The sequence below is a fragment of the Pseudophryne corroboree genome, chromosome 4 (assembly GCF_028390025.1).
Source record: "Pseudophryne corroboree isolate aPseCor3 chromosome 4, aPseCor3.hap2, whole genome shotgun sequence".
In the NCBI taxonomy this organism is placed as follows: Eukaryota; Metazoa; Chordata; class Amphibia; order Anura; family Myobatrachidae; genus Pseudophryne; species Pseudophryne corroboree.
Window position 1 is genome coordinate 18125059 of NC_086447.1, and position 27610 is coordinate 18152668.

Genomic DNA, 27610 nt, shown 5'->3' on the forward strand with positions numbered 1-27610 from the left:
TCCAATTGAGTGATTAATCAGCTCTCCATTTTATGGCTTTATTTTTATGCTAACACATTTGCTCTCTGAAAAGTGTCCACAAAGCCAAGTCTCTGATTAACACCTTTGTAGGAATGGTTTTTCACCTATTACTGATTAAAACTTGCTTCATTGGAAAGGCAGCAAGATGCATCCTCATTACAATGTCCACTGAAATAATACAGGTTGACACCAGGAAACATAAACCTCACTGCATCCTTGCTGCTTTCTCACGTGGGAATCTGTTTAATGTGAAAACCAGGTGATATCTAATCAGCACACAGGTAAGAAGTTAAGAAAATCTTTCTTTAAGGGTGAAGATGTTTCTCACAAAATCGTTGCCCCAATGCATCATTGAAATTCAAGCTGGAAAGATGATTTTGAAATATCAATTGTACATTTTGCATTGCTCTTCTGGTGACAATGTAGCTTGTTTTTGTCAATTACCATTTCAGTAATAGGGTAAAGAAAATTAAGTGGATTTCTGAAAGAAAACAATGCTGTCAATATACTATTAAAACAAATTAAAATGTTAAAAGTTATTGTACTTTAAGTAAAAATAAAAGAGTCAAAATATCAATTCCAGTTTTGGAAGAATTTAATTAACAAAAAAATAAGTGCACATAGCAAAGGATGGTTTCGATCCACCGACCTCGGGGTTATGGGCCCAGCACGCTTCCGCTGCGCCACTCTGCTGCTCATGTAAGTGTCAGAGATCCTGAAGAACTCACTCATCATGTGAAAGTACCAATGTGTTTCTTCGTTGGTCAATGGAAGAAAAATCTTGCAAAACTCTCCAGATTATTGCCTTTTTAACCTTTTTCTAGGAAACTTTCTAGATGAATGCTTTTTAGCCTTTGTCAGTACATGCTTTTGCAAGCTGTCTCTGTGACGCAATCGGTTAGCGCATTCGGCTGTTAACCGAAAGGTTGGTGGTTCAATCCCACCCGGGGACGTAATTGACCTTGTGATCAAATTTTGCTGATCTTTAAGTAGACAAGTCAAAATTTCAAACCACCTTTTATGGTGTAAGGTACCTGGCCTTCTCTGATGCAATCAGAGTCAGATTTGATTAAGTCATTTTATAAAAAACAGGAAGCACAATTTAGCATTGGGGTTGCAGAGAAAAAAAAATATGCAGGCAGAGAAATCCAATTGAGTGATTAATCAGCTCTCCATTTTATGGCTTTATTTTTATGCTAACACATTTGCTCTCTGAAAAGTGTCCACAAAGCCAAGTCTCTGATTAACACCTTTGTAGGAATGGTTTTTCACCTATTACTGATTAAAACTTGCTTCATTGGAAAGGCAGCAAGATGCATCCTCATTACAATGTCCACTGAAATAATACAGGTTGACACCAGGAAACATAAACCTCACTGCATCCTTGCTGCTTTCTCATGTGGGAATCTGTTTAATGTGAAAACCAGGTGATATCTAATCAGCACACAGGTAAGAAGTTAAGAAAATCTTTCTTTAAGGGTGAAGATGTTTCTCACAAAATCGTTGCCCCAATGCATCATTGAAATTCAAGCTGGAAAGATGATTTTGAAATATCAATTGTACATTTTGCATTGCTCTTCTGGTGACAATGTAGCTTGTTTTTGTCAATTACCATTTCAGTAATAGGGTAAAGAAAATTAAGTGGATTTCTGAAAGAAAACAATGCTGTCAATATACTATTAAAACAAATTAAAATGTTAAAAGTTATTGTACTTTAAGTAAAAATAAAAGAGTCAAAATATCAATTCCAGTTTTGGAAGAATTTAATTAACAAAAAAATAAGTGCACATAGCAAAGGATGGTTTCGATCCACCGACCTCTGGGTTATGGGCACAGCACGCTTCCGCTGCGCCACTCTGCTGCTCATGTAAGTGTCAGAGATCCTGAAGAACTCACTCATCATGTGAAAGTACCAATGTGTTTCTTCGTTGGTCAATGGAAGAAAAATCTTGCAAAACTCTCCAGATTATTGCCTTTTTAACCTTTTTCTAGGAAACTTTCTAGATGAATGCTTTTTAGCCTTTGTCAGTACATGCTTTTGCAAGCTGTCTCTGTGGCGCAATCGGTTAGCGCATTCGGCTGTTAACCGAAAGGTTGGTGGTTCAATCCCACCCGGGGACGTAATTGACCTTGTGATCAAATTATGGTGATCTTTAAGTAGACAAGTCAAAATTTCAAACCACCTTTTATGGTGTAAGGTACCTGGCCTTCTCTGATGCAATCAGAGTCAGATTTGATTAAGTCATTTTATAAAAAACAGGAAGCACAATTTAGCATTGGGGTTGCAGAGAAAAAAAAATATGCAGGCAGAGAAATCCAATTGAGTGATTAATCAGCTCTCCATTTTATGGCTTTATTTTTATGCTAACACATTTGCTCTCTGAAAAGTGTCCACAAAGCCAAGTCTCTGATTAACACCTTTGTAGGAATGGTTTTTCACCTATTACTGATTAAAACTTGCTTCATTGGAAAGGCAGCAAGATGCATCCTCATTACAATGTCCACTGAAATAATACAGGTTGACACCAGGAAACATAAACCTCACTGCATCCTTGCTGCTTTCTCAAGTGGGAATCTGTTTAATGTGAAAACCAGGTGATATCTAATCAGCACACAGGTAAGAAGTTAAGAAAATCTTTCTTTAAGGGTGAAGATGTTTCTCACAAAATCGTTGCCCCAATGCATCATTGAAATTCAAGCTGGAAAGATGATTTTGAAATATCAATTGTACATTTTGCATTGCTCTTCTGGTGACAATGTAGCTTGTTTTTGTCAATTACCATTTCAGTAATAGGGTAAAGAAAATTAAGTGGATTTCTGAAAGAAAACAATGCTGTCAATATACTATGAAAACAAATTAAAATGTTAAAAGTTATTGTACTTTAAGTAAAAATAAAAGAGTCAAAATATCAATTCCAGTTTTGGAAGAATTTAATTAACAAAAAAATAAGTGCACATAGCAAAGGATGGTTTCGATCCACCGACCTCTGGGTTATGGGCCCAGCACGCTTCCGCTGCGCCACTCTGCTGCTCATGTAAGTGTCAGAGATCCTGAAGAACTCACTCATCATGTGAAAGTACCAATGTGTTTCTTCGTTGGTCAATGGAAGAAAAATCTTGCAAAACTCTCCAGATTATTGCCTTTTTAACCTTTTTCTAGGAAACTTTCTAGATGAATGCTTTTTAGCCTTTGTCAGTACATGCTTTTGCAAGCTGTCTCTGTGGCGCAATCGGTTAGCGCATTCGGCTGTTAACCGAAAGGTTGGTGGTTCAATCCCACCCGGGGACGTAATTGACCTTGTGATCAAATTTTGCTGATCTTTAAGTAGACAAGTCAAAATTTCAAACCACCTTTTATGGTGTAAGGTACCTGGCCTTCTCTGATGCAATCAGAGTCAGATTTGATTAAGTCATTTTATAAAAAACAGGAAGCACAATTTAGCATTGGGGTTGCAGAGAAAAAAAAATATGCAGGCAGAGAAATCCAATTGAGTGATTAATCAGCTCTCCATTTTATGGCTTTATTTTTATGCTAACACATTTGCTCTCTGAAAAGTGTCCACAAAGCCAAGTCTCTGATTAACACCTTTGTAGGAATGGTTTTTCACCTATTACTGATTAAAACTTGCTTCATTGGAAAGGCAGCAAGATGCATCCTCATTACAATGTCCACTGAAATAATACAGGTTGACACCAGGAAACATAAACCTCACTGCATCCTTGCTGCTTTCTCATGTGGGAATCTGTTTAATGTGAAAACCAGGTGATATCTAATCAGCACACAGGTAAGAAGTTAAGAAAATCTTTCTTTAAGGGTGAAGATGTTTCTCACAAAATCGTTGCCCCAATGCATCATTGAAATTCAAGCTGGAAAGATGATTTTGAAATATCAATTGTACATTTTGCATTGCTCTTCTGGTGACAATGTAGCTTGTTTTTGTCAATTACCATTTCAGTAATAGGGTAAAGAAAATTAAGTGGATTTCTGAAAGAAAACAATGCTGTCAATATACTATTAAAACAAATTAAAATGTTAAAAGTTATTGTACTTTAAGTAAAAATAAAAGAGTCAAAATATCAATTCCAGTTTTGGAAGAATTTAATTAACAAAAAAATAAGTGCACATAGCAAAGGATGGTTTCGATCCACCGACCTCTGGGTTATGGGCCCAGCACGCTTCCGCTGCGCCACTCTGCTGCTCATGTAAGTGTCAGAGATCCTGAAGAACTCACTCATCATGTGAAAGTACCAATGTGTTTCTTCGTTGGTCAATGGAAGAAAAATCTTGCAAAACTCTCCAGATTATTGCCTTTTTAACCTTTTTCTAGGAAACTTTCTAGATGAATGCTTTTTAGCCTTTGTCAGTACATGCTTTTGCAAGCTGTCTCTGTGGCGCAATCGGTTAGCGCATTCGGCTGTTAACCGAAAGGTTGGTGGTTCAATCCCACCCGGGGACGTAATTGACCTTGTGATCAAATTTTGGTGATCTTTAAGTAGACAAGTCAAAATTTCAAACCACTTTTTATGGTGTAAGGTACCTGGCCTTCTCTGATGCAATCAGAGTCAGATTTGATTAAGTCATTTTATAAAAAACAGGAAGCACAATTTAGCATTGGGGTTGCAGAGAAAAAAAAATATGCAGGCAGAGAAATCCAATTGAGTGATTAATCAGCTCTCCATTTTATGGCTTTATTTTTATGCTAACACATTTGCTCTCTGAAAAGTGTCCACAAAGCCAAGTCTCTGATTAACACCTTTGTAGGAATGGTTTTTCACCTATTACTGATTAAAACTTGCTTCATTGGAAAGGCAGCAAGATGCATCCTCATTACAATGTCCACTGAAATAATACAGGTTGACACCAGGAAACATAAACCTCACTGCATCCTTGCTGCTTTCTCATGTGGGAATCTGTTTAATGTGAAAACCAGGTGATATCTAATCAGCACACAGGTAAGAAGTTAAGAAAATCTTTCTTTAAGGGTGAAGATGTTTCTCACAAAATCGTTGCCCCAATGCATCATTGAAATTCAAGCTGGAAAGATGATTTTGAAATATCAATTGTACATTTTGCATTGCTCTTCTGGTGACAATGTAGCTTGTTTTTGTCAATTACCATTTCAGTAATAGGGTAAAGAAAATTAAGTGGATTTCTGAAAGAAAACAATGCTGTCAATATACTATTAAAACAAATTAAAATGTTAAAAGTTATTGTACTTTAAGTAAAAATAAAAGAGTCAAAATATCAATTCCAGTTTTGGAAGAATTTAATTAACAAAAAAATAAGTGCACATAGCAAAGGATGGTTTCGATCCACCGACCTCTGGGTTATGGGCCCAGCACGCTTCCGCTGCGCCACTCTGCTGCTCATGTAAGTGTCAGAGATCCTGAAGAACTCACTCATCATGTGAAAGTACCAATGTGTTTCTTCGTTGGTCAATGGAAGAAAAATCTTGCAAAACTCTCCAGATTATTGCCTTTTTAACCTTTTTCTAGGAAACTTTCTAGATGAATGCTTTTTAGCCTTTGTCAGTACATGCTTTTGCAAGCTGTCTCTGTGGCGCAATCGGTTAGCGCATTCGGCTGTTAACCGAAAGGTTGGTGGTTCAATCCCACCCGGGGACGTAATTGACCTTGTGATCAAATTTTGGTGATCTTTAAGTAGACAAGTCAAAATTTCAAACCACCTTTTATGGTGTAAGGTACCTGGCCTTCTCTGATGCAATCAGAGTCAGATTTGATTAAGTCATTTTATAAAAAACAGGAAGCACAATTAAGCATTGGGGTTGCAGAGAAAAAAAAATATGCAGGCAGAGAAATCCAATTGAGTGATTAATCAGCTCTCCATTTTATGGCTTTATTTTTATGCTAACACATTTGCTCTCTGAAAAGTGTCCACAAAGCCAAGTCTCTGATTAACACCTTTGTAGGAATGGTTTTTCACCTATTACTGATTAAAACTTGCTTCATTGGAAAGGCAGCAAGATGCATCCTCATTACAATGTCCACTGAAATAATACAGGTTGACACCAGGAAACATAAACCTCACTGCATCCTTGCTGCTTTCTCAAGTGGGAATCTGTTTAATGTGAAAACCAGGTGATATCTAATCAGCACACAGGTAAGAAGTTAAGAAAATCTTTCTTTAAGGGTGAAGATGTTTCTCACAAAATCGTTGCCCCAATGCATCATTGAAATTCAAGATGGAAAGATGATTTTGAAATATCAATTGTACATTTTGCATTGCTCTTCTGGTGACAATGTAGCTTGTTTTTGTCAATTACCATTTCAGTAATAGGGTAAAGAAAATTAAGTGGATTTCTGAAAGAAAACAATGCTGTCAATATACTATTAAAACAAATTAAAATGTTAAAAGTTATTGTACTTTAAGTAAAAATAAAAGAGTCAAAATATCAATTCCAGTTTTGGAAGAATTTAATTAACAAAAAAATAAGTGCACATAGCAAAGGATGGTTTCGATCCACCGACCTCTGGGTTATGGGCCCAGCACGCTTCCGCTGCGCCACTCTGCTGCTCATGTAAGTGTCAGAGATCCTGAAGAACTCACTCATCATGTGAAAGTACCAATGTGTTTCTTCGTTGGTCAATGGAAGAAAAATCTTGCAAAACTCTCCAGATTATTGCCTTTTTAACCTTTTTCTAGGAAACTTTCTAGATGAATGCTTTTTAGCCTTTGTCAGTACATGCTTTTGCAAGCTGTCTCTGTGGCGCAATCGGTTAGCGCATTCGGCTGTTAACCGAAAGGTTGGTGGTTCAATCCCACCCGGGGACGTAATTGACCTTGTGATCAAATTTTGGTGATCTTTAAGTAGACAAGTCAAAATTTCAAACCACCTTTTATGGTGTAAGGTACCTGGCCTTCTCTGATGCAATCAGAGTCAGATTTGATTAAGTCATTTTATAAAAAACAGGAAGCACAATTTAGCATTGGGGTTGCAGAGAAAAAAAAATATGCAGGCAGAGAAATCCAATTGAGTGATTAATCAGCTCTCCATTTTATGGCTTTATTTTTATGCTAACACATTTGCTCTCTGAAAAGTGTCCACAAAGCCAAGTCTCTGATTAACACCTTTGTAGGAATGGTTTTTCACCTATTACTGATTAAAACTTGCTTCATTGGAAAGGCAGCAAGATGCATCCTCATTACAATGTCCACTGAAATAATGCAGGTTGACACCAGGAAACATAAACCTCACTGCATCCTTGCTGCTTTCTCAAGTGGGAATCTGTTTAATGTGAAAACCAGGTGATATCTAATCAGCACACAGGTAAGAAGTTAAGAAAATCTTTCTTTAAGGGTGAAGATGTTTCTCACAAAATCGTTGCCCCAATGCATCATTGAAATTCAAGCTGGAAAGATGATTTTGAAATATCAATTGTACATTTTGCATTGCTCTTCTGGTGACAATGTAGCTTGTTTTTGTCAATTACCATTTCAGTAATAGGGTAAAGAAAATTAAGTGGATTTCTGAAAGAAAACAATGCTGTCAATATACTATTAAAACAAATTAAAATGTTAAAAGTTATTGTACTTTAAGTAAAAATAAAAGAGTCAAAATATCAATTCCAGTTTTGGAAGAATTTAATTAACAAAAAAATAAGTGCACATAGCAAAGGATGGTTTCGATCCACCGACCTCGGGGTTATGGGCCCAGCACGCTTGCGCTGCGCCACTCTGCTGCTCATGTAAGTGTCAGAGATCCTGAAGAACTCACTCATCATGTGAAAGTACCAATGTGTTTCTTCGTTGGTCAATGGAAGAAAAATCTTGCAAAACTCTCCAGATTATTGCCTTTTTAACCTTTTTCTAGGAAACTTTCTAGATGAATGCTTTTTAGCCTTTGTCAGTACATGCTTTTGCAAGCTGTCTCTGTGGCGCAATCGGTTAGCGCATTCGGCTGTTAACCGAAAGGTTGGTGGTTCAATCCCACCCGGGGACGTAATTGACCTTGTGATCAAATTTTGGTGATCTTTAAGTAGACAAGTCAAAATTTCAAACCACCTTTTATGGTGTAAGGTGCCTGGCCTTCTCTGATGCAATCAGAGTCAGATTTGATTAAGTCATTTTATAAAAAACAGGAAGCACAATTAAGCATTGGGGTTGCAGAGAAAAAAAAATATGCAGGCAGAGAAATCCAATTGAGTGATTAATCAGCTCTCCATTTTATGGCTTTATTTTTATGCTAACACATTTGCTCTCTGAAAAGTGTCCACAAAGCCAAGTCTCTGATTAACACCTTTGTAGGAATGGTTTTTCACCTATTACTGATTAAAACTTGCTTCATTGGAAAGGCAGCAAGATGCATCCTCATTACAATGTCCACTGAAATAATACAGGTTGACACCAGGAAACATAAACCTCACTGCATCCTTGCTGCTTTCTCAAGTGGGAATCTGTTTAATGTGAAAACCAGGTGATATCTAATCAGCACACAGGTAAGAAGTTAAGAAAATCTTTCTTTAAGGGTGAAGATGTTTCTCACAAAATCGTTGCCCCAATGCATCATTGAAATTCAAGATGGAAAGATGATTTTGAAATATCAATTATACATTTTGCATTGCTCTTCTGGTGACAATGTAGCTTGTTTTTGTCAATTACCATTTCAGTAATAGGGTAAAGAAAATTAAGTGGATTTCTGAAAGAAAACAATGCTGTCAATATACTATTAAAACAAATTAAAATGTTAAAAGTTATTGTACTTTAAGTAAAAATAAAAGAGTCAAAATATCAATTCCAGTTTTGGAAGAATTTAATTAACAAAAAAATAAGTGCACATAGCAAAGGATGGTTTCGATCCACCGACCTCTGGGTTATGGGCCCAGCACGCTTCCGCTGCGCCACTCTGCTGCTCATGTAAGTGTCAGAGATCCTGAAGAACTCACTCATCATGTGAAAGTACCAATGTGTTTCTTCGTTGGTCAATGGAAGAAAAATCTTGCAAAACTCTCCAGATTATTGCCTTTTTAACCTTTTTCTAGGAAACTTTCTAGATGAATGCTTTTTAGCCTTTGTCAGTACATGCTTTTGCAAGCTGTCTCTGTGGTGCAATCGGTTAGCGCATTCGGCTGTTAACCGAAAGGTTGGTGGTTCAATCCCACCCGGGGACGTAATTGACCTTGTGATCAAATTTCGGTGATCTTTAAGTAGACAAGTCAAAATTTCAAACCACCTTTTATGGTGTAAGGTACCTGGCCTTCTCTGATGCAATCAGAGTCAGATTTGATTAAGTCATTTTATAAAAAACAGGAAGCACAATTAAGCATTGGGGTTGCAGAGAAAAAAAAATATGCAGGCAGAGAAATCCAATTGAGTGATTAATCAGCTCTCCATTTTATGGCTTTATTTTTATGCTAACACATTTGCTCTCTGAAAAGTGTCCACAAAGCCAAGTCTCTGATTAACACCTTTGTAGGAATGGTTTTTCACCTATTACTGATTAAAACTTGCTTCATTGGAAAGGCAGCAAGATGCATCCTCATTACAATGTCCACTGAAATAATACAGGTTGACACCAGGAAACATAAACCTCACTGCATCCTTGCTGCTTTCTCACGTGGGAATCTGTTTAATGTGAAAACCAGGTGATATCTAATCAGCACACAGGTAAGAAGTTAAGAAAATCTTTCTTTAAGGGTGAAGATGTTTCTCACAAAATCGTTGCCCCAATGCATCATTGAAATTCAAGATGGAAAGATGATTTTGAAATATCAATTGTACATTTTGCATTGCTCTTCTGGTGACAATGTAGCTTGTTTTTGTCAATTACCATTTCCGTAATAGGGTAAAGAAAATTAAGTGGATTTCTGAAAGAAAACAATGCTGTCAATATACTATTAAAACAAATTAAAATGTTAAAAGTTATTGTACTTTAAGTAAAAATAAAAGAGTCAAAATATCAATTCCAGTTTTGGAAGAATTTAATTAACAAAAAAATAAGTGCACATAGCAGAGGATGGTTTCGTTCCACCGACCTCTGGGTTATGGGCCCAGCACGCTTCAGCTGCGCCACTCTGCTGCTCATGTAAGTGTCAGAGATCCTGAAGAACTCACTCATCATTGGAAAGTACCAATGTGTTTCTTCGTTGGTCAATGGAAGAAAAATCTTGCAAAACTCTCCAGATTATTGCCTTTTTAACCTTTTTCTAGGAAACTTTCTAGATGAATGCTTTTTAGCCTTTGTCAGTACATGCTTTTGCAAGCTGTCTCTGTGGCGCAATCGGTTAGCGCATTCGGCTGTTAACCGGAAGGTTGGTGGTTCAATCCCACCTGGGGACGTAATTGACCTTGTGATCAAATTTTGGTGATCTTTAAGTAGACAAGTCAAAATTTCAAACCACCTTTTATGGTGTAAGGTACCTGGCCTTCTCTGATGCAATCAGAGTCAGATTTGATTAAGTCATTTTATAAAAAACAGGAAGCACAATTTAGCATTGGGGTTGCAGAGAAAAAAAAATATGCAGGCAGAGAAATCCAATTGAGTGATTAATCAGCTCTCCATTTTATGGCTTTATTTTTATGCTAACACATTTGCTCTCTGAAAAGTGTCCACAAAGCCAAGTCTCTGATTAACACCTTTGTAGGAATGGTTTTTCACCTATTACTGATTAAAACTTGCTTCATTGGAAAGGCAGCAAGATGCATCCTCATTACAATGTCCACTGAAATAATACAGGTTGACACCAGGAAACATAAACCTCACTGCATCCTTGCTGCTTTCTCACGTGGGAATCTGTTTAATGTGAAAACCAGGTGATATCTAATCAGCACACAGGTAAGAAGTTAAGAAAATCTTTCTTTAAGGGTGAAGATGTTTCTCACAAAATCGTTGCCCCAATGCATCATTGAAATTCAAGATGGAAAGATGATTTTGAAATATCAATTGTACATTTTGCATTGCTCTTCTGGTGACAATGTAGCTTGTTTTTGTCAATTACCATTTCAGTAATAGGGTAAAGAAAATTAAGTGGATTTCTGAAAGAAAACAATGCTGTCAATATACTATTAAAACAAATTAAAATGTTAAAAGTTATTGTACTTTAAGTAAAAATAAAAGAGTCAAAATATCAATTCCAGTTTTGGAAGAATTTAATTAACAAAAAAATAAGTGCACATAGCAAAGGATGGTTTCGATCCACCGACCTCTGGGTTATGGGCCCAGCACGCTTCCGCTGCGCCACTCTGCTGCTCATGTAAGTGTCAGAGATCCTGAAGAACTCACTCATCATGTGAAAGTACCAATGTGTTTCTTCGTTGGTCAATGGAAGAAAAATCTTGCAAAACTCTCCAGATTATTGCCTTTTTAACCTTTTTCTAGGAAACTTTCTAGATGAATGCTTTTTAGCCTTTGTCAGTACATGCTTTTGCAAGCTGTCTCTGTGGCGCAATCGGTTAGCGCATTCGGCTGTTAACCGAAAGGTTAGTGGTTCAATCCCACCCGGGGACGTAATTGACCTTGTGATCAAATTTTGGTGATCTTTAAGTAGACAAGTCAAAATTTCAAACCACCTTTTATGGTGTAAGGTACCTGGCCTTCTCTGATGCAATCAGAGTCAGATTTGATTAAGTCATTTTATAAAAAACAGGAAGCACAATTAAGCATTGGGGTTGCAGAGAAAAAAAAATATGCAGGCAGAGAAATCCAATTGAGTGATTAATCAGCTCTCCATTTTATGGCTTTATTTTTATGCTAACACATTTGCTCTCTGAAAAGTGTCCACAAAGCCAAGTCTCTGATTAACACCTTTGTAGGAATGGTTTTTCACCTATTACTGATTAAAACTTGCTTCATTGGAAAGGCAGCAAGATGCATCCTCATTACAATGTCCACTGAAATAATACAGGTTGACACCAGGAAACATAAACCTCACTGCATCCTTGCTGCTTTCTCACGTGGGAATCTGTTTAATGTGAAAACCAGGTGATATCTAATCAGCACACAGGTAAGAAGTTAAGAAAATCTTTCTTTAAGGGTGAAGATGTTTCTCACAAAATCGTTGCCCCAATGCATCATTGAAATTCAAGATGGAAAGATGATTTTGAAATATCAATTGTACATTTTGCATTGCTCTTCTGGTGACAATGTAGCTTGTTTTTGTCAATTACCATTTCAGTAATAGGGTAAAGAAAATTAAGTGGATTTCTGAAAGAAAACAATGCTGTCAATATACTATTAAAACAAATTAAAATGTTAAAAGTTATTGTACTTTAAGTAAAAATAAAAGAGTCAAAATATCAATTCCAGTTTTGGAAGAATTTAATTAACAAAAAAATAAGTGCACATAGCAGAGGATGGTTTCGATCCACCGACCTCTGGGTTATGGGCCCAGCACGCTTCAGCTGCGCCACTCTGCTGCTCATGTAAGTGTCAGAGATCCTGAAGAACTCACTCATCATGTGAAAGTACCAATGTGTTTCTTCGTTGGTCAATGGAAGAAAAATCTTGCAAAACTCTCCAGATTATTGCCTTTTTAACCTTTTTCTAGGAAACTTTCTAGATGAATGCTTTTTAGCCTTTGTCAGTACATACTTTTGCAAGCTGTCTCTGTGGCGCAATCGGTTAGCGCATTCGGCTGTTAACCGTAAGGTTGGTGGTTCAATCCCACCCGGGGACGTAATTGACCTTGTGATCAAATTTTGGTGATCTTTAAGTAGACAAGTCAAAATTTCAAACCACCTTTTATGGTGTAAGGTACCTGGCCTTCTCTGATGCAATCAGAGTCAGATTTGATTAAGTCATTTTATAAAAAACAGGAAGCACAATTTAGCATTGGGGTTGCAGAGAAAAAAAAATATGCAGGCAGAGAAATCCAATTGAGTGATTAATCAGCTCTCCATTTTATGGCTTTATTTTTATGCTAACACATTTGCTCTCTGAAAAGTGTCCACAAAGCCAAGTCTCTGATTAACACCTTTGTAGGAATGGTTTTTCACCTCTTACTGATTAAAACTTGCTTCATTGGAAAGGCAGCAAGATGCATCCTCATTACAATGTCCACTGAAATAATACAGGTTGACACCAGGAAACATAAACCTCACTGCATCCTTGCTGCTTTCTCACGTGGGAATCTGTTTAATGTGAAAACCAGGTGATATCTAATCAGCACACAGGTAAGAAGTTAAGAAAATCTTTCTTTAAGGGTGAAGATGTTTCTCACAAAATCGTTGCCCCAATGCATCATTGAAATTCAAGATGGAAAGATGATTTTGAAATATCAATTGTACATTTTGCATTGCTCTTCTGGTGACAATGTAGCTTGTTTTTGTCAATTACCATTTCAGTAATAGGGTAAAGAAAATTAAGTGGATTTCTGAAAGAAAACAATGCTGTCAATATACTATTAAAAAAAATTAAAATGTTAAAAGTTATTGTACTTTAAGTAAAAATAAAAGAGTCAAAATATCAATTCCAGTTTTGGAAGAATTTAATTAACAAAAAAATAAGTGCACATAGCAGAGGATGGTTTCGATCCACCGACCTCTGGGTTATGGGCCCAGCACGCTTCCGCTGCACCACTCTGCTGCTCATGTAAGTGCCAGAGATCCTGAAGTACTCACTCATCATGTGAAAGTACCAATGTGTTTCTTCGTTGGTCAATGGAAGAAAAATCTTGCAAAACTCTCCAGATTATTGCCTTTTTAACCTTTTTCTAGGAAACTTTCTAGATGAATGCTTTTTAGCCTTTGTCAGTACATGCTTTTGCAAGCTGTCTCTGTGGCGCAATTGGTTAGCGCATTCGGCTGTTAACCGAAAGGCTGGTGGTTCAATACCACCCAGGGACGTAATTAACCTTGTGATCAAATTTTGCTGATCTTTAAGTAGACAAGTCAAAATTTCAAACCACCTCTTATAGTGTAGGGTACCTGGCCTTCTCTGATGCAATCAGAGTCAGGTTTGATTAAGTCATTTTATAAAAAACAGGAAGCACAATTTAGCATGGGGTTGCAGAGAAAAAAAATTATGCAGGCAGAGAAATCCAATTGAGTGATTAATCAGCTCTCCATTTTATGGCTTTATTTTTATGCTAACACATTTGCTCTCTGAAAAGTGTCCACAAAGCCAAGTCTCTGATTAACACCTTTGTAGGAATGGTTTTTCACCTATTACTGATTAAAACTTGCTTCATTGGAAAGGCAGCAAGATGCATCCTCATTACAATGTCCACTGAAATAATACAGGTTGACACCAGGAAACATAAACCTCACTGCATCCTTGCTGCTTTCTCAAGTGGGAATCTGTTTAATGTGAAAACCAGGTGATATCTAATCAGCACACAGGTAAGAAGTTAAGAAAATCTTTCTTTAAGGGTGAAGATGTTTCTCACAAAATCGTTGCCCCAATGCATCATTGAAATTCAAGATGGAAAGATGATTTTGAAATATCAATTGTACATTTTGCATTGCTCTTCTGGTGACAATGTAGCTTGTTTTTGTCAATTACCATTTCAGTAATAGGTTAAGAAAATTAAGTGGATTTCTGAAAGAAAACAATGCTGTCAATATACTATTAAAACAAATTAAAATGTTAAAAGTTATTGTTACTTTAAGTAAAAATTAAAGAGTCAAAATATCAATTCCAGTTTTGGAAGAATTTAATTAACAAAAAAATAAGTGCACATAGCAAAGGATGGTTTTGATCCACCGACCTCTGGGTTATGGGCCCAGCACGCTTCCACTGCGCCACTCTGCTGCTCATGTAAGCGTCAGAGATCCTGAAGTACTCACTCATCATGTGAAAGTACCAATGTGTTTCTTCGTTGGTCAATGGAAGAAAAATCTTGCAAAACTCTCCAGATTATTGCCTTTTTAACCTTTTTCTAGGAAACTTTCTAGATGAATGGTTTTTAGCCTTTGTCAGTACATGCTTTTGCAAGCTGTCTCTGTGGCGCAATCGGTTAGCGCATTCGGCTGTTAACCGAAAGGTTGGTGGTTCAATCCCACCCGGGGATGTAATTGACCATATGATCAAATTTTGGTGATCTTTAAGTAGACAAGTCAAAATTTCAAACCACCTCTTATAGTGTAGGGTACCTGGCCTTCTCTGATGCAATCAGAGTCAGATTTGATTAAGTCATTTTATAAAAAACAGGAAGCACAATTTAGCATTGGGGTTGCAGAGAAAAATAATTATGCAGGCAGAGAAATCCAATTGAGTGATTAATCAGCTCTCCATTTGATGGCTTTATTTTTATGCTAACACATTTGCTCTCTGAAAAGTGTCCACAAAGCCAAGTCTCTGATTAACACCTTTGTAGGAATGGTTTTTCACCTATTACTGATTAAAACTTGCTTCATTGGAAAGGCAGCAAGATGCATCCTCATTACAATGTCCACTGAAATAATACAGGTTGACACCAGGAAACATAAACCTCACTGCATCCTTGCTGCTTTCTCAAGTGGGAATCTGTTTAATGTGAAAACCAGGTGATATCTAATCAGCACACAGGTAAGAAGTTAAGAAAATCTTTCTTTAAGGGTGAAGATGTTTCTCACAAAATCGTTGCCCCAATGCATCATTGAAATTCAAGATGGAAAGATGATTTTGAAATATCAATTGTACATTTTGCATTGCTCTTCTGGTGACAATGTAGCTTGTTTTTGTCAATTACCATTTCAGTAATAGGGTAAAGAAAATTAAGTGGATTTCTGAAAGAAAACAATGCTGTCAATATACTATTAAAACAAATTAAAATGTTAAAAGTTATTGTACTTTAAGTAAAAATAAAAGAGTCAAAATATCAATTCCAGTTTTGGAAGAATTTAATTAACAAAAAAATAAGTGCACATAGCAGAGGATGGTTTCGATCCACCGACCTCTGGGTTATGGGCCTGGCACGCTTCCGCTGCGCCACTCTGCTGCTCATGTAAGTGTCAGAGATCCTGAAGTACTCACTCATCATGTGAAAGTACCAATGTGTTTCTTCGTTGGTCAATGGAAGAAAAATCTTGCAAAACTCTCCAGATTATTGCCTTTTTAACCTTTTTCTAGGAAACTTTCTAGATGAATGCTTTTTAGCCTTTGTTAGTACATGATTTTGCAAGTTGTATCTGTGGTGCAATCGGTTAGCGCATTCGGCTGTTAACCGAAAGGAAGGTGGTTCAATATCACCCGGGGACGTAATTGACCTTGTGATCAAATTTTGCTGATCTTTAAGTAGACAAGTCAAAATTTCAAACCACCTCTTATAGTGTAGGGTACCTGGCCTTCTCTGATGCAATCAGAGTCAGATTTGATTAAGTCATTTTATAAAAAACAGGAAGCACAATTTAGCATGGGGTTGCAGAGAAAAAAATTTATGCAGGCAGAGAAATCCAATTGAGTGATTAATCAGCTCTCCATTTTATGGCTTTATTTTTATGCTAACACATTTGCTCTCTGAAAAGTGTCCACAAAGCCAAGTCTCTGATTAACACCTTTGTAGGAATGTTTTTTCACCTATTACTGATTAAAACTTGCTTCATTGGAAAGGCAGCAAGATGCATCCTCATTACAATGTCCACTGAAATAATACAGGTTGACACCAGGAAACATAAACCTCACTGCATCCTTGCTGCTTTCTCAAGTGGGAATCTGTTTAATGTGAAAACCAGGTGATATCTAATCAGCACACAGGTAAGAAGTTAAGAAAATCTTTCTTTAAGGGTGAAGATGTTTCTCACAAAATTGTTGCCCCAATGCATCATTGAAATTCAAGATGGAAAGATGATTTTGAAATATCAATTGTACATTTTGCATTGCTCTTCTGGAGACAATGTAGCTTGTTTTTGTCAATTACCATTTCAGTAATAGGGTAAAGAAAATTAAGTGGATTTCTGAAAGAAAACAATGCTGTCAATATACTATTAAAACAAATTAAAATGTTAAAAGTTATTGTACTTTAAGTAAAAATAAAAGAGTCAAAATATCAATTCCAGTTTTGGAAGAATTTAATTAACAAAAAAATAAGTGCACATAGCAGAGGATGGTTTCGATCCACCGACCTCTGGGTTATGGGCCCAGCACGCTTCCGCTGCACCACTCTGCTGCTCATGTAAGTGTCAGAGATCCTGAAGTACTCACTCATCATGTGAAAGTACCAATGTGTTTCTTCGTTGGTCAATGGAAGAAAAATCTTGCAAAACTCTCCAGATTATTGCCTTTTTAACCTTTTTCTAGGAAACTTTCTAGATGAATGCTTTTTAGCCTTTGTCAGTACATGCTCTTGCAAGCTCTCTCTGTGGCGCAATCGGTTAGCGCATTCGGCTGTTAACCGAAAGGTTGTTGGTTCAATCCCACCCGGGGACGTAATTGACCTTGTGATCAAATTTTGGTGATCTTTAAGTAGACAAGTCAAAATTTCAAACCACCTCTTATGGTGTAGGGTACCTGGCCTTCTCTAAAGCAATCAGAGTCAGATTTGATTAAGTCATTTTATAAAAAACAGGAAGCACAATTTAGCATGGGGTTGCAGAGAAAAAAAATTATGCAGGCAGAGAAATCCAATTGAGTGATTAATCAGCTCTCCATTTTATGGCTTTATTTTTATGCTAACACATTTGCTCTCTGAAAAGTGTCCACAAAGCCAAGTCTCTGATTAACACCTTTGTAGGAATGGTTTTTCACCTATTACTGATTAAAACTTGCTTCATTGGAAAGGCAGCAAGATGCATCCTCATTACAATGTTCACTGAAATAATACAGCTTGACACCAGGAAACATAAACCTCACTGCATCCTTGCTGCTTTCTCAAGTGGGAATCTGTTTAATGTGAAAACCAGGTGATATCTAATCAGCACACAGGTAAGAAGTTAAGAAAATCTTTCTTTAAGGGTGAAGATGTTTCTCACAAAATCGTTGCCCCAATGCATCATTGAAATTCAAGATGGAAAGATGATTTTGAAATATCAATTGTTCATTTTGCATTGCTCTTCTGGTGACAATGTAGCTTGTTTTTGTCAATTACCATTTCAGTAATAGGGTAAAGAAAATTAAGTGGATTTCTGAAAGAAAACAATGCTGTCAATATACTATTAAAACAAATTAAAATGTTAAAAGTTATTGTACTTTAAGTAAAAATAAAAGAGTCAAAATATCAATTCCAGTTCTGGAAGAATTTAATTAACAATAAATTAAATGCACATAGCAAAGGATGGTTTCGATCCACCGACCTCTGGGTTATGGGCCCAGCACGCTTCCGCTGCACCACTCTGCTGCTCATGTAAGTGTCAGAGATCCTGAAGTACTCACTCATCATGTGAAAGTACCAATGTGTTTCTTCGTTGGTCAATGGAAGAAAAATCTTGCAAAACTCTCCAGATTATTGCCTTTTTAACCTTTTTCTAGGAAACTTTCTAGATGAATGCTTTTTAGCCTTTGTCAGTACATGCTTTTGCAAGCTGTCTCTGTGGGGCAATCGGTTAGCGCATTCGGCTGTTAACCGAAAGGTTGGTGGTTCAATCCCACCCGGAGACGTAATTGACCTTGTGATCAAATTTTGCTGATCTTTAAGTAGACAAGTCAAAATTTCAAACCACCTCTTATGGTGTAGGGTACCTGGCCTTCTCTGATGCAATCAGAGTCATATTTGATTAAGTCATTTTATAAAAAACAGGAAGCACAATTTAGCATGGGGTTGCAGAGAAAAAAAATTATGCAGGCAGAGAAATCCAATTGAGTGATTAATCAGCTCTCCATTTTATGGCTTTATTTTTATGCTAACACATTTGCTCTCTGAAAAGTGTCCACAAAGCCAAGTCTCTGATTAACACCTTTGTAGGAATGGTTTTTCACCTATTACTGATTAAAACTTGCTTCATTGGAAAGGCAGCAAGATGCATCCTCATTACAATGTCCACTGAAATAATACAGGTTGACACCAGGAAACATAAACCTCACTGCATCCTTGCTGCTTTCTCAAGTGGGAATCTGTTTAATGTGAAAACCAGGTGATATCTAATCAGCACACAGGTAAGAAGTTAAGAAAATCTTTCTTTAAGGGTGAAGATGTTTCTCACAAAATCGTTGCCCCAATGCATCATTGAAATTCAAGATGGAAAGATGATTTTGAAATATCAATTGTACATTTTGCATTGCTCTTCTGGTGACAACGTAGCTTGTTTTTGTCAATTACCATTTCAGTAATAGGGTAAAGAAAATTAAGTGGATTTCTGAAAGAAGACAATGCTGTCAATATACTATTAAAACAAATTAAAATGTTAAAAGTTATTGTACTTTAAGTAAAAATAAAAGAGTCAAAATATCAATTCCAGTTTTGGAAGAATTTAATTAACAAAAAAATAAGTGCACATAGCAGAGGATGGTTTCGATCCACCGACCTCTGGGTTATGGGCCCAGCACGCTTCCGCTGCGCCACTCTGCTGCTCATGTAAGTGCCAGAGATCCTGAAGTACTCACTCATCATGTGAAAGTACCAATGTGTTTCTTCGTTGGTCAATGGAAGAAAAATCTTGCAAAACTCTCCAGATTATTGCCTTTTTAACCTTTTTCTAGGAAACTTTCTAGATGAATGCTTTTTAGCCTTTGTTAGTACATGATTTTGCAAGTTGTATCTGTGGTGCAATCGGTTAGCGCATTCGGCTGTTAACCGAAAGGCTGGTGGTTCGATATCAGCCGGGGACGTAATTGACCTTGTGATCAAATTTTGCTGATCTTTAAGTAGACAAGTCAAAATTTCAAACCACCTCTTATAGTGTAGGGTACCTGGCCTTCTCTGATGCAATCAGAGTCAGATTTGATTAAGTCATTTTATAAAAAACAGGAAGCACAATTTAGCATGGGGTTGCAGAGAAAAAAAATTATGCAGGCAGAGAAATCCAATTGAGTGATTAATCAGCTCTCCATTTTATGGCTTTATTTTTATGCTAACACATTTGCTCTCTGAAAAGTGTGCACAAAGCCAAGTCTCTGATTAACACCTTTGTAGGAATGTTTTTTCACCTATTACTGATTAAAACTTGCTTCATTGGAAAGGCAGCAAGATGCATCCTCATTACAATGTCCACTGAAATAATACAGGTTGACACCAGGAAACATAAACCTCACTGCATCCTTGCTGCTTTCTCAAGTGGGAATCTGTTTAATGTGAAAACCAGGTGATATCTAATCAGCACACAGGTAAGAAGTTAAGAAAATCTTTCTTTAAGGGTGAAGATGTTTCTCACAAAATCGTTGCCCCAATGCATCATTGAAATTCAAGATGGAAAGAAGATTTTGAAATATCAATTGTACATTTTGCATTGCTCTTCTGGTGACAATGTAGCTTGTTTTTGTCAATTACCAGTTCAGTAATAGGGTAAAGAAAATTAAGTGGATTTCTGAAAGAAATCAATGCTGTCAATATACTATTAAAACAAATTAAAATGTTAAAAGTTATTGTACTTTAAGTAAAAATAAAAGAGTCAAAATGTCAATTCCAGTTTTGGAAGAATTTAATTAACAAAAAAATAAGTGCACATAGCAGAGGATGGTTTCGATCCACCGACCTCTGGGTTATGGGCCCAGCACGCTTCCGCTGCGCCACTCTGCTGCTCATGTAAGTGTCAGAGATCCTGAAGTACTCACTCATCATGTGAAAGTACCAATGTGTTTCTTCGTTGGTCAATGGAAGAAAAATCTTGCAAAACTCTCCAGATTATTGCCTTTTTAACCTTTTTCTAGGAAACTTTCTAGATGAATGCTTTTTAGCCTTTGTCAATAGATGCTTTTGCGAGCTGTCTCTGTGGCGCAATCAGTGAGCGCATTCGGCTGTTAACCGAAAGGTTGGTGGTTCAATCCCACCCGGGGACGTAATTGACCTTGTGATCAAATTTTGGTGATCTTTAAGTAGACAAGTTAAAATTTCAAACCACCTCTTATAGTGTAGGGTACCTGGCCTTCTCTGATGCAATCAGAGTCAGATTTGATTAAGTCATTCTATAAAAAACAGGAAGCACAATTTAGCATGGGGTTGCAGAGAAAAAAAATTATGCAGGCAGAGAAATCCAATTGAGTGATTAATCAGCTCTCCATTTTATGGCTTTATTTTTATGCTAACACATTTGCTCTCTGAAAAGTGTCCATAAAGCCAAGTCTCTGATTAACGCCTTTGTAGGAATGGTTTTTCACCTATTACTGATTAAAACTTGCTTCATTGGAAAGGCAGCAAGATGCATCCTCATTACGATGTCCACTGAAATAATACAGGTTGACACCAGGAAACATAAACCTCACTGCATCCTTGCTGCTTTCTCAAGTGGGAATCTGTTTAATGTGAAAACCAGGTGATATCTAATCAGCACACAGGTAAGAAGTTAAGAAAATCTTTCTTTAAGGGTGAAGATGTTTCTCACAAAATCGTTGCCCCAATGCATCATTGAAATTCAAGATGGAAAGATGATTTTGAAATATCAATTGTACATTTTGCATTGCTCTTCTGGTGACAATGTAGCTTGTTTTTGTCAATTACCATTTCAGTAATAGGGTACAGAAAATTAAGTGGATTTCTGAAAGAATACAATGCTGTCAATATACTATTAAAACAAATTAAAATGTTAAAAGTTATTGTACTTTAAGTAAAAATAAAAGAGTCAAAATATCAATTCCAGTTTTGGAAGAATTTAATTAACAAAAAAATAAGTGCACATAGCAGAGTATGGTTTCGATCCACCGACCTCTGGGTTATGGGCCCAGCACGCTTCCGCTGCGCCACTCTGCTGCTCATGTAAGTGTCAGAGATCCTGAAGTACTCACTCATCATGTGAAAGTACCAATGTGTTTCTTCGTTGGTCAATGGAAGAAAAATCTTGCAAAACTCTCCAGATTATTGCCTTTTTAACCTTTTTCTAGGAAACTTTCTAGATGAATGCTTTTTAGCCTTTGTCAGTACATGCTTTTGCAAGCTGTCTCTGTGGCGCAATCGGTTAGCGCATTCGGCTGTTAACCGAAAGGTTGGTGGTTCAATCCCACCCGGGGACGTAATTGACCTTGTGATCAAGTTTTGGTGATCTTTAAGTAGACAAGTCAAAATTTCAAACCACCTCTTATAGTGTAGGGTACCTGGCCTTCTCTGATGCAATCAGAGTCAGATTTGATTAAGTCATTTTATAAAAAACAGGAAGCACAATTTAGCATGGGGTTGCAGAGAAAAAAAATTATGCAGGCAGAGAAATCCAATTGAGTGATTAATCAGCTCTCCATTTTATGGCTTTATTTTTATGCTAACACATTTGCTCTCTGAAAAGTGTCCACAAAGCCAAGTCTCTGATTAACACCTTTGTAGGAATGTTTTTTCACCTATTACTGATTACAACTTGCTTCATTGGAAAGGCAGCAAGATGCATCCTCATTACAATGTCCACTGAAATAATACAGGTTGACACCAGGAAACATAAACCTCACTGCATCCTTGCTGCTTTCTCAAGTGGGAATCTGTTTAATGTGAAAACCAGGTGATATCTAATCAGCACACAGGTAAGAAGTTAAGAAAATCTTTCTTTAAGGGTGAAGATGTTTCTCACAAAATCGTTGCCCCAATGCATCATTGAAATTCAAGATGGAAAGATGATTTTGAAATATCAATTGTACATTTTGCATTGCTCTTCTGGTGACAATGTAGCTTGTTTTTGTCAATTACCATTTCAGTAATAGGGTAAAGAAAATTAAGTGGATTTCTGAAAGAAAACAATGCTGTCAATATACTATTAAAACAAATTAAAATGTTAAAAGTTATTGTACTTTAAGTAAAAATAAAAGAGTCAAAATATCAATTCCAGTTTTGGAAGAATTTAATTAACAAAAAAATAAGTGCACATAGCAGAGGATGGTTTCGATCCACCGACCTCTGGGTTATGGGCTCAGCACGCTTCCGCTGCGCCACTCTGCTGCTCATGTAAGTGTCAGAGATCCTGAAGTACTTACTCATCATGTGAAAGTACCAATGTGTTTCTTCGTTGGTCAATGGAAGAAAAATCTTGCAAAACTCTCCAGATTATTGCCTTTTTAAACTTTTTCTAGGAAACTTTCTAGATGAATGCTTTTTAGCCTTTGTTAGTACATGATTTTGCAAGTTGTATCTGTGGTGCAATCGGTTAGCGCATTCGGCTGTTAACCGAAAGGCTGGTGGTTCGATATCACCCGGGGACGTAATTGACCTTGTGATCAAATTTTGCTGATCTTTAAGTAGACAAGTCAAAATTTCAAACCACCTCTTATAGTGTAGGGTACCTGGCCTTCTCTGATGCAATCAGAGTCAGATTTGATTAAGTCATTTTATAAAAAACAGGAAGCACAATTTAGCATGGGGTTGCAGAGAAAAAAAATTATGCAGGCAGAGAAATCCAATTGAGTGATTAATCAGCTCTCCATTTTATGGCTTTATTTTTATGCTAACACATTTGCTCTCTGAAAAGTGTCCACAAAGCCAAGTCTCTGATTAACACCTTTGTAGGAATGTTTTTTCACCTATTACTGATTAAAACTTGCTTCATTGGAAAGGCAGCAAGATGCATCCTCATTACAATGTCCACTGAAATAATACAGGTTGACACCAGGAAACATAAACCTCACTGCATACTTGCTGCTTTCTCAAGTGGGAATCTGTTTAATGTGAAAACCAGGTGATATCTAATCAGCACACAGGTAAGAAGTTAAGAAAATCTTTCTTTAAGGGTGAAGATGTTTCTCACAAAATCGTTGCCCCAATGCATCATTGAAATTCAAGATGGAAAGATGATTTTGAAATATCAATTGTACATTTTGCATTGCTCTTCTGGTGACAATGTAGCTTGTTTTTGTCAATTACCATTTCAGTAATAGGGTAAAGAAAATTAAGTGGATTTCTGAAAGAAAACAATGCTGTCAATATACTATTAAAACAAATTAAAATGTTAAAAGTTATTGTACTTTAAGTAAAAATAAAAGAGTCAAAATATCAATTCCAGTTTTGGAAGAATTTAATTAACAAAAAAATAAGTGCACATAGCAGAGGATGGTTTCGATCCACTGACCTCTGGGTTATGGGCTTAGCACGCTTCCGCTGCGCCACTCTGCTGCTCATGTAAGTGTCAGAGATCCTGAAGTACTCACTCATCATGTGAAAGTACCAATGTGTTTCTTCGTTGGTCAATGGAAGAAAAATCTTGCAAAACTCTCCAGATTATTGCCTTTTTAACCTTTTTCTAGGAAACTTTCTAGATGAATGCTTTTTAGCCATTGCCAGTACATGCTTTTGCAAGCTGTCTCTGTGGCGCAACCAGTTAGCGCATTCGGCTGTTAACCGGAAGGTTGGTGGTTCAATCCCACCCGGGGACATAATTGACCTTGTGATAAAATTTTGGTGATCTTTAAGTAGACAAGTCAAAATTTCAAACCACCTCTTATAGTGTAGGGTACCTGGCCTTCTCTGATGCAATCAGAGTCAGATTTGATTAAGTCATTTTATAAAAAACAGGAAGCACAATTTAGCATGGGGTTGCAGAGAAAAAAAATTATGCAGGCAGAGAAATCCAATTGAGTGATTAATCAGCTCTCCATTTTATGGCTTTATTTTTATGCTAACACATTTGCTCTCTGAAAAGTGTCCACAAAGCCAAGTCTCTGATTAACACCTTTGTAGGAATGGTTTTTCACCTATTACTGATTAAAACTTGCTTCATTGGAAAGGCAGCAAGATGCATCCTCATTACAATGTCCACTGAAATAATACAGGTTGACACCAGGAAACATAAACCTCACTGCATCCTTGCTGCTTTCTCAAGTGGGAATCTGTTTAATGTGAAAACCAGGTGATATCTAATCAGCACACAGGTAAGAAGTTAAGAAAATCTTTCTTTAAGGGTGAAGATGTTTCTCACAAAATCGTTGCCCCAATGCATCATTGAAATTCAAGATGGAAAGATGATTTTGAAATATCAATTGTACATTTTGCATTGCTCTTCTGGTGACAATGTAGCTTGTTTTTGTCAATTACCATTTCAGTAATAGGGTAAAGAAAATTAAGTGGATTTCTGAAAGAAAACAATGCTGTCAATATACTATTAAAACAAATTAAAATGTTAAAAGTTATTGTACTTTAAGTAAAAATAAAAGAGTCAAAATATCAATTCCAGTTCTGGAAGAATTTAATTAACAATAAATTAAGTGCACATAGCAAAGGATGGTTTCGATCCACCGACCTCTGGGTTATGGGCCCAGCACATTTCCGCTGCGCCACTCTGCTGCTCATGTAAGTGTCAGAGATCCTGAAGTACTCACTCATCATGTGAAAGTACCAATGTGTTTCTTCGTTGGTCAATGGAAGAAAAATCTTGCAAAACTCTCCAGATTATTGCCTTTTTAACCTTTTTCTAGGAAACTTTCTAGATGAATGCTTTTTAGCCTTTGTCAGTACATGCTTTTGCAAGCTGTCTCTGTGGGGCAATCGGTTAGCGCATTCGGCTGTTAACCGAAAGGTTGGTGGTTCAATCCCACCCGGAGACGTAATTGACCTTGTGATCAAATTTTGCTGATCTTTAAGTAGACAAGTCAAAATTTCAAACCACCTCTTATGGTGTAGGGTACCTGGCCTTCTCTGATGCAATCAGAGTCATATTTGATTAAGTCATTTTATAAAAAACAGGAAGCACAATTTAGCATGGGGTTGCAGAGAAAAAAAATTATGCAGGCAGAGAAATCCAATTGAGTGATTAATCAGCTCTCCATTTTATGGCTTTATTTTTATGCTAACACATTTGCTCTCTGAAAAGTGTCCACAAAGCCAAGTCTCTGATTAACACCTTTGTAGGAATGGTTTTTCACCTATTACTGATTAAAACTTGCTTCATTGGAAAGGCAGCAAGATGCATCCTCATTACAATGTCCACTGAAATAATACAGGTTGACACCAGGAAACATAAACCTCACTGCATCCTTGCTGCTTTCTCAAGTGGGAATCTGTTTAATGTGAAAACCAGGTGATATCTAATCAGCACACAGGTAAGAAGTTAAGAATATCTTTCTTTAAGGGTGAAGATGTTTCTCACAAAATCGTTGCCCAAATCCATCATTGAAATTCAAGATGGAAAGATGATTTTGAAATATCAATTGTACATTTTGCATTGCTCTTCTGGTGACAATGTAGCTTGTTTTTGTCAATTACCATTTCAGTAATAGGGTAAAGAAAATTAAGTGGATTTCTGAAAGAAAACAATGCTGTCAATATACTATTAAAACAAATTAAAATGTTAAAAGTTATTGTACTTTAAGTAAAAATAAAAGAGTCAAAATATCAATTCCAGTTTTGGAAGAATTTAATTAACAAAAAAATAAGTGCACATAGCAGAGGATGGTTTCGATCCACCGACCTCTGGGTTATGGGCCCAGCACGCTTCCGCTGCGCCACTCTGCTGCTCATGTAAGTGCCAGAGATCCTGAAGTACTTACTCATCATGTGAAAGTACCAATGTGTTTCTTCGTTGGTCAATGGAAGAAAAATCTTGCAAAACTCTCCAGATTATTGCCTTTTTAACCTTTTTCTAGGAAACTTTCTAGATGAATGCTTTTTAGCCTTTGTTAGTACATGATTTTGCAAGTTGTATCTGTGGTGCAATCGGTTAGCGCATTCGGCTGTTAACCGAAAGGCTGGTGGTTCGATATCAGCCGGGGACGTAATTGACCTTGTGATCAAATTTTGCTGATCTTTAAGTAGACAAGTCAAAATTTCAAACCACCTCTTATAGTGTAGGGTACCTGGCCTTCTCTGATGCAGTCAGATTTGATTAAGTCATTTTATAAAAAACAGGAAGCACAATTTAGCATGGGGTTGCAGAGAAAAAAAATTATGCAGGCAGATAAATCCAATTGAGTGATTAATCAGCTCTCCATTTTATGGCTTTATTTTTATGCTAACACATTTGCTCTCTGAAAAGTGTCCACAAAGCCAAGTCTCTGATTAACACCTTTGTAGGAATGGTTTTTCACCTATTACTGATTAAAACTTGCTTCATTGGAAAGGCAGCAAGATGCATCCTCATTACAATGTCCACTGAAATAATACAGGTTGACACCAGGAAACATAAACCTCACTGCATCCTTGCTGCTTTCTCAAGTGGGAATCTGTTTAATGTGAAAACCAGGTGATATCTAATCAGCACACAGGTAAGAAGTTAAGAAAATCTTTCTTTAAGGGTGAAGATGTTTCTCACAAAATCGTTGCCCCAATGCATCATTGAAATTCAAGATGGAAAGATGATTTTGAAATATCAATTGTACATTTTGCATTGCTCTTCTGGTGACAATGTAGCTTGTTTTTGTCAATTACCATTTCAGTAATAGGGTAAAGAAAATTAAGTGGATTTCTGAAAGAAAACAATGCTGTCAATATACTATTAAAACAAATTAAAATGTTAAAAGTTATTGTACTTTAAGTAAAAATAAAAGAGTCAAAATATCAATTCCAGTTTTGGAAGAATTTAATTAACAAAAAAATAAGTGCACATAGCAGAGGATGGTTTCGATCCACCGACCTCTGGGTTATGGGCCCAGCACGCTTCCGCTGCGCCACTCTGCTGCTCATGTAAGTGTCAGAGATCCTGAAGAACTCACTCATCATGTGAAAG

At 36.8% G+C, this 27610-nt stretch overlaps 18 non-coding genes across 18 annotated transcripts; 13 read left to right on the top strand and 5 right to left on the bottom strand.

Annotated features, from left to right (window-relative positions):
- The first annotated feature begins 2068 nt into the window (after positions 1 to 2068).
- TRNAN-GUU (transfer RNA asparagine (anticodon GUU)) lies at positions 2069 to 2142 on the top strand. The gene has a single exon. It is a non-coding gene; the product is annotated as a tRNA-Asn (tRNA).
- Positions 2143 to 3236: 1094 nt separating this feature from the next.
- On the top strand, positions 3237 to 3310 carry TRNAN-GUU (transfer RNA asparagine (anticodon GUU)). The gene has a single exon. It is a non-coding gene; the product is annotated as a tRNA-Asn (tRNA).
- Positions 3311 to 4404: 1094 nt separating this feature from the next.
- On the top strand, positions 4405 to 4478 carry TRNAN-GUU (transfer RNA asparagine (anticodon GUU)). The gene has a single exon. It is a non-coding gene; the product is annotated as a tRNA-Asn (tRNA).
- A 1094-nt stretch (positions 4479 to 5572) lies between these two features.
- Positions 5573 to 5646, top strand: TRNAN-GUU (transfer RNA asparagine (anticodon GUU)). Its single transcript has one exon. It is a non-coding gene; the product is annotated as a tRNA-Asn (tRNA).
- Positions 5647 to 6740: 1094 nt separating this feature from the next.
- TRNAN-GUU (transfer RNA asparagine (anticodon GUU)) lies at positions 6741 to 6814 on the top strand. Its single transcript has one exon. It is a non-coding gene; the product is annotated as a tRNA-Asn (tRNA).
- A 1094-nt stretch (positions 6815 to 7908) lies between these two features.
- TRNAN-GUU (transfer RNA asparagine (anticodon GUU)) lies at positions 7909 to 7982 on the top strand. The gene has a single exon. It is a non-coding gene; the product is annotated as a tRNA-Asn (tRNA).
- Positions 7983 to 9076: 1094 nt separating this feature from the next.
- On the top strand, positions 9077 to 9150 carry TRNAN-GUU (transfer RNA asparagine (anticodon GUU)). Its single transcript has one exon. It is a non-coding gene; the product is annotated as a tRNA-Asn (tRNA).
- A 1094-nt stretch (positions 9151 to 10244) lies between these two features.
- TRNAN-GUU (transfer RNA asparagine (anticodon GUU)) lies at positions 10245 to 10318 on the top strand. The gene has a single exon. It is a non-coding gene; the product is annotated as a tRNA-Asn (tRNA).
- A 1094-nt stretch (positions 10319 to 11412) lies between these two features.
- Positions 11413 to 11486, top strand: TRNAN-GUU (transfer RNA asparagine (anticodon GUU)). The gene has a single exon. It is a non-coding gene; the product is annotated as a tRNA-Asn (tRNA).
- A 2262-nt stretch (positions 11487 to 13748) lies between these two features.
- TRNAN-GUU (transfer RNA asparagine (anticodon GUU)) lies at positions 13749 to 13822 on the top strand. Its single transcript has one exon. It is a non-coding gene; the product is annotated as a tRNA-Asn (tRNA).
- Positions 13823 to 14657: 835 nt separating this feature from the next.
- On the bottom strand, positions 14658 to 14729 carry TRNAM-CAU (transfer RNA methionine (anticodon CAU)). The gene has a single exon. It is a non-coding gene; the product is annotated as a tRNA-Met (tRNA).
- A 186-nt stretch (positions 14730 to 14915) lies between these two features.
- TRNAN-GUU (transfer RNA asparagine (anticodon GUU)) lies at positions 14916 to 14989 on the top strand. Its single transcript has one exon. It is a non-coding gene; the product is annotated as a tRNA-Asn (tRNA).
- A 4337-nt stretch (positions 14990 to 19326) lies between these two features.
- TRNAM-CAU (transfer RNA methionine (anticodon CAU)) lies at positions 19327 to 19398 on the bottom strand. Its single transcript has one exon. It is a non-coding gene; the product is annotated as a tRNA-Met (tRNA).
- Positions 19399 to 20493: 1095 nt separating this feature from the next.
- On the bottom strand, positions 20494 to 20565 carry TRNAM-CAU (transfer RNA methionine (anticodon CAU)). Its single transcript has one exon. It is a non-coding gene; the product is annotated as a tRNA-Met (tRNA).
- A 186-nt stretch (positions 20566 to 20751) lies between these two features.
- Positions 20752 to 20825, top strand: TRNAN-GUU (transfer RNA asparagine (anticodon GUU)). The gene has a single exon. It is a non-coding gene; the product is annotated as a tRNA-Asn (tRNA).
- Positions 20826 to 21918: 1093 nt separating this feature from the next.
- Positions 21919 to 21992, top strand: TRNAN-GUU (transfer RNA asparagine (anticodon GUU)). Its single transcript has one exon. It is a non-coding gene; the product is annotated as a tRNA-Asn (tRNA).
- A 4336-nt stretch (positions 21993 to 26328) lies between these two features.
- Positions 26329 to 26400, bottom strand: TRNAM-CAU (transfer RNA methionine (anticodon CAU)). The gene has a single exon. It is a non-coding gene; the product is annotated as a tRNA-Met (tRNA).
- A 1089-nt stretch (positions 26401 to 27489) lies between these two features.
- Positions 27490 to 27561, bottom strand: TRNAM-CAU (transfer RNA methionine (anticodon CAU)). Its single transcript has one exon. It is a non-coding gene; the product is annotated as a tRNA-Met (tRNA).
- Between the last annotated feature and the right edge of the window lie 49 nt (positions 27562 to 27610).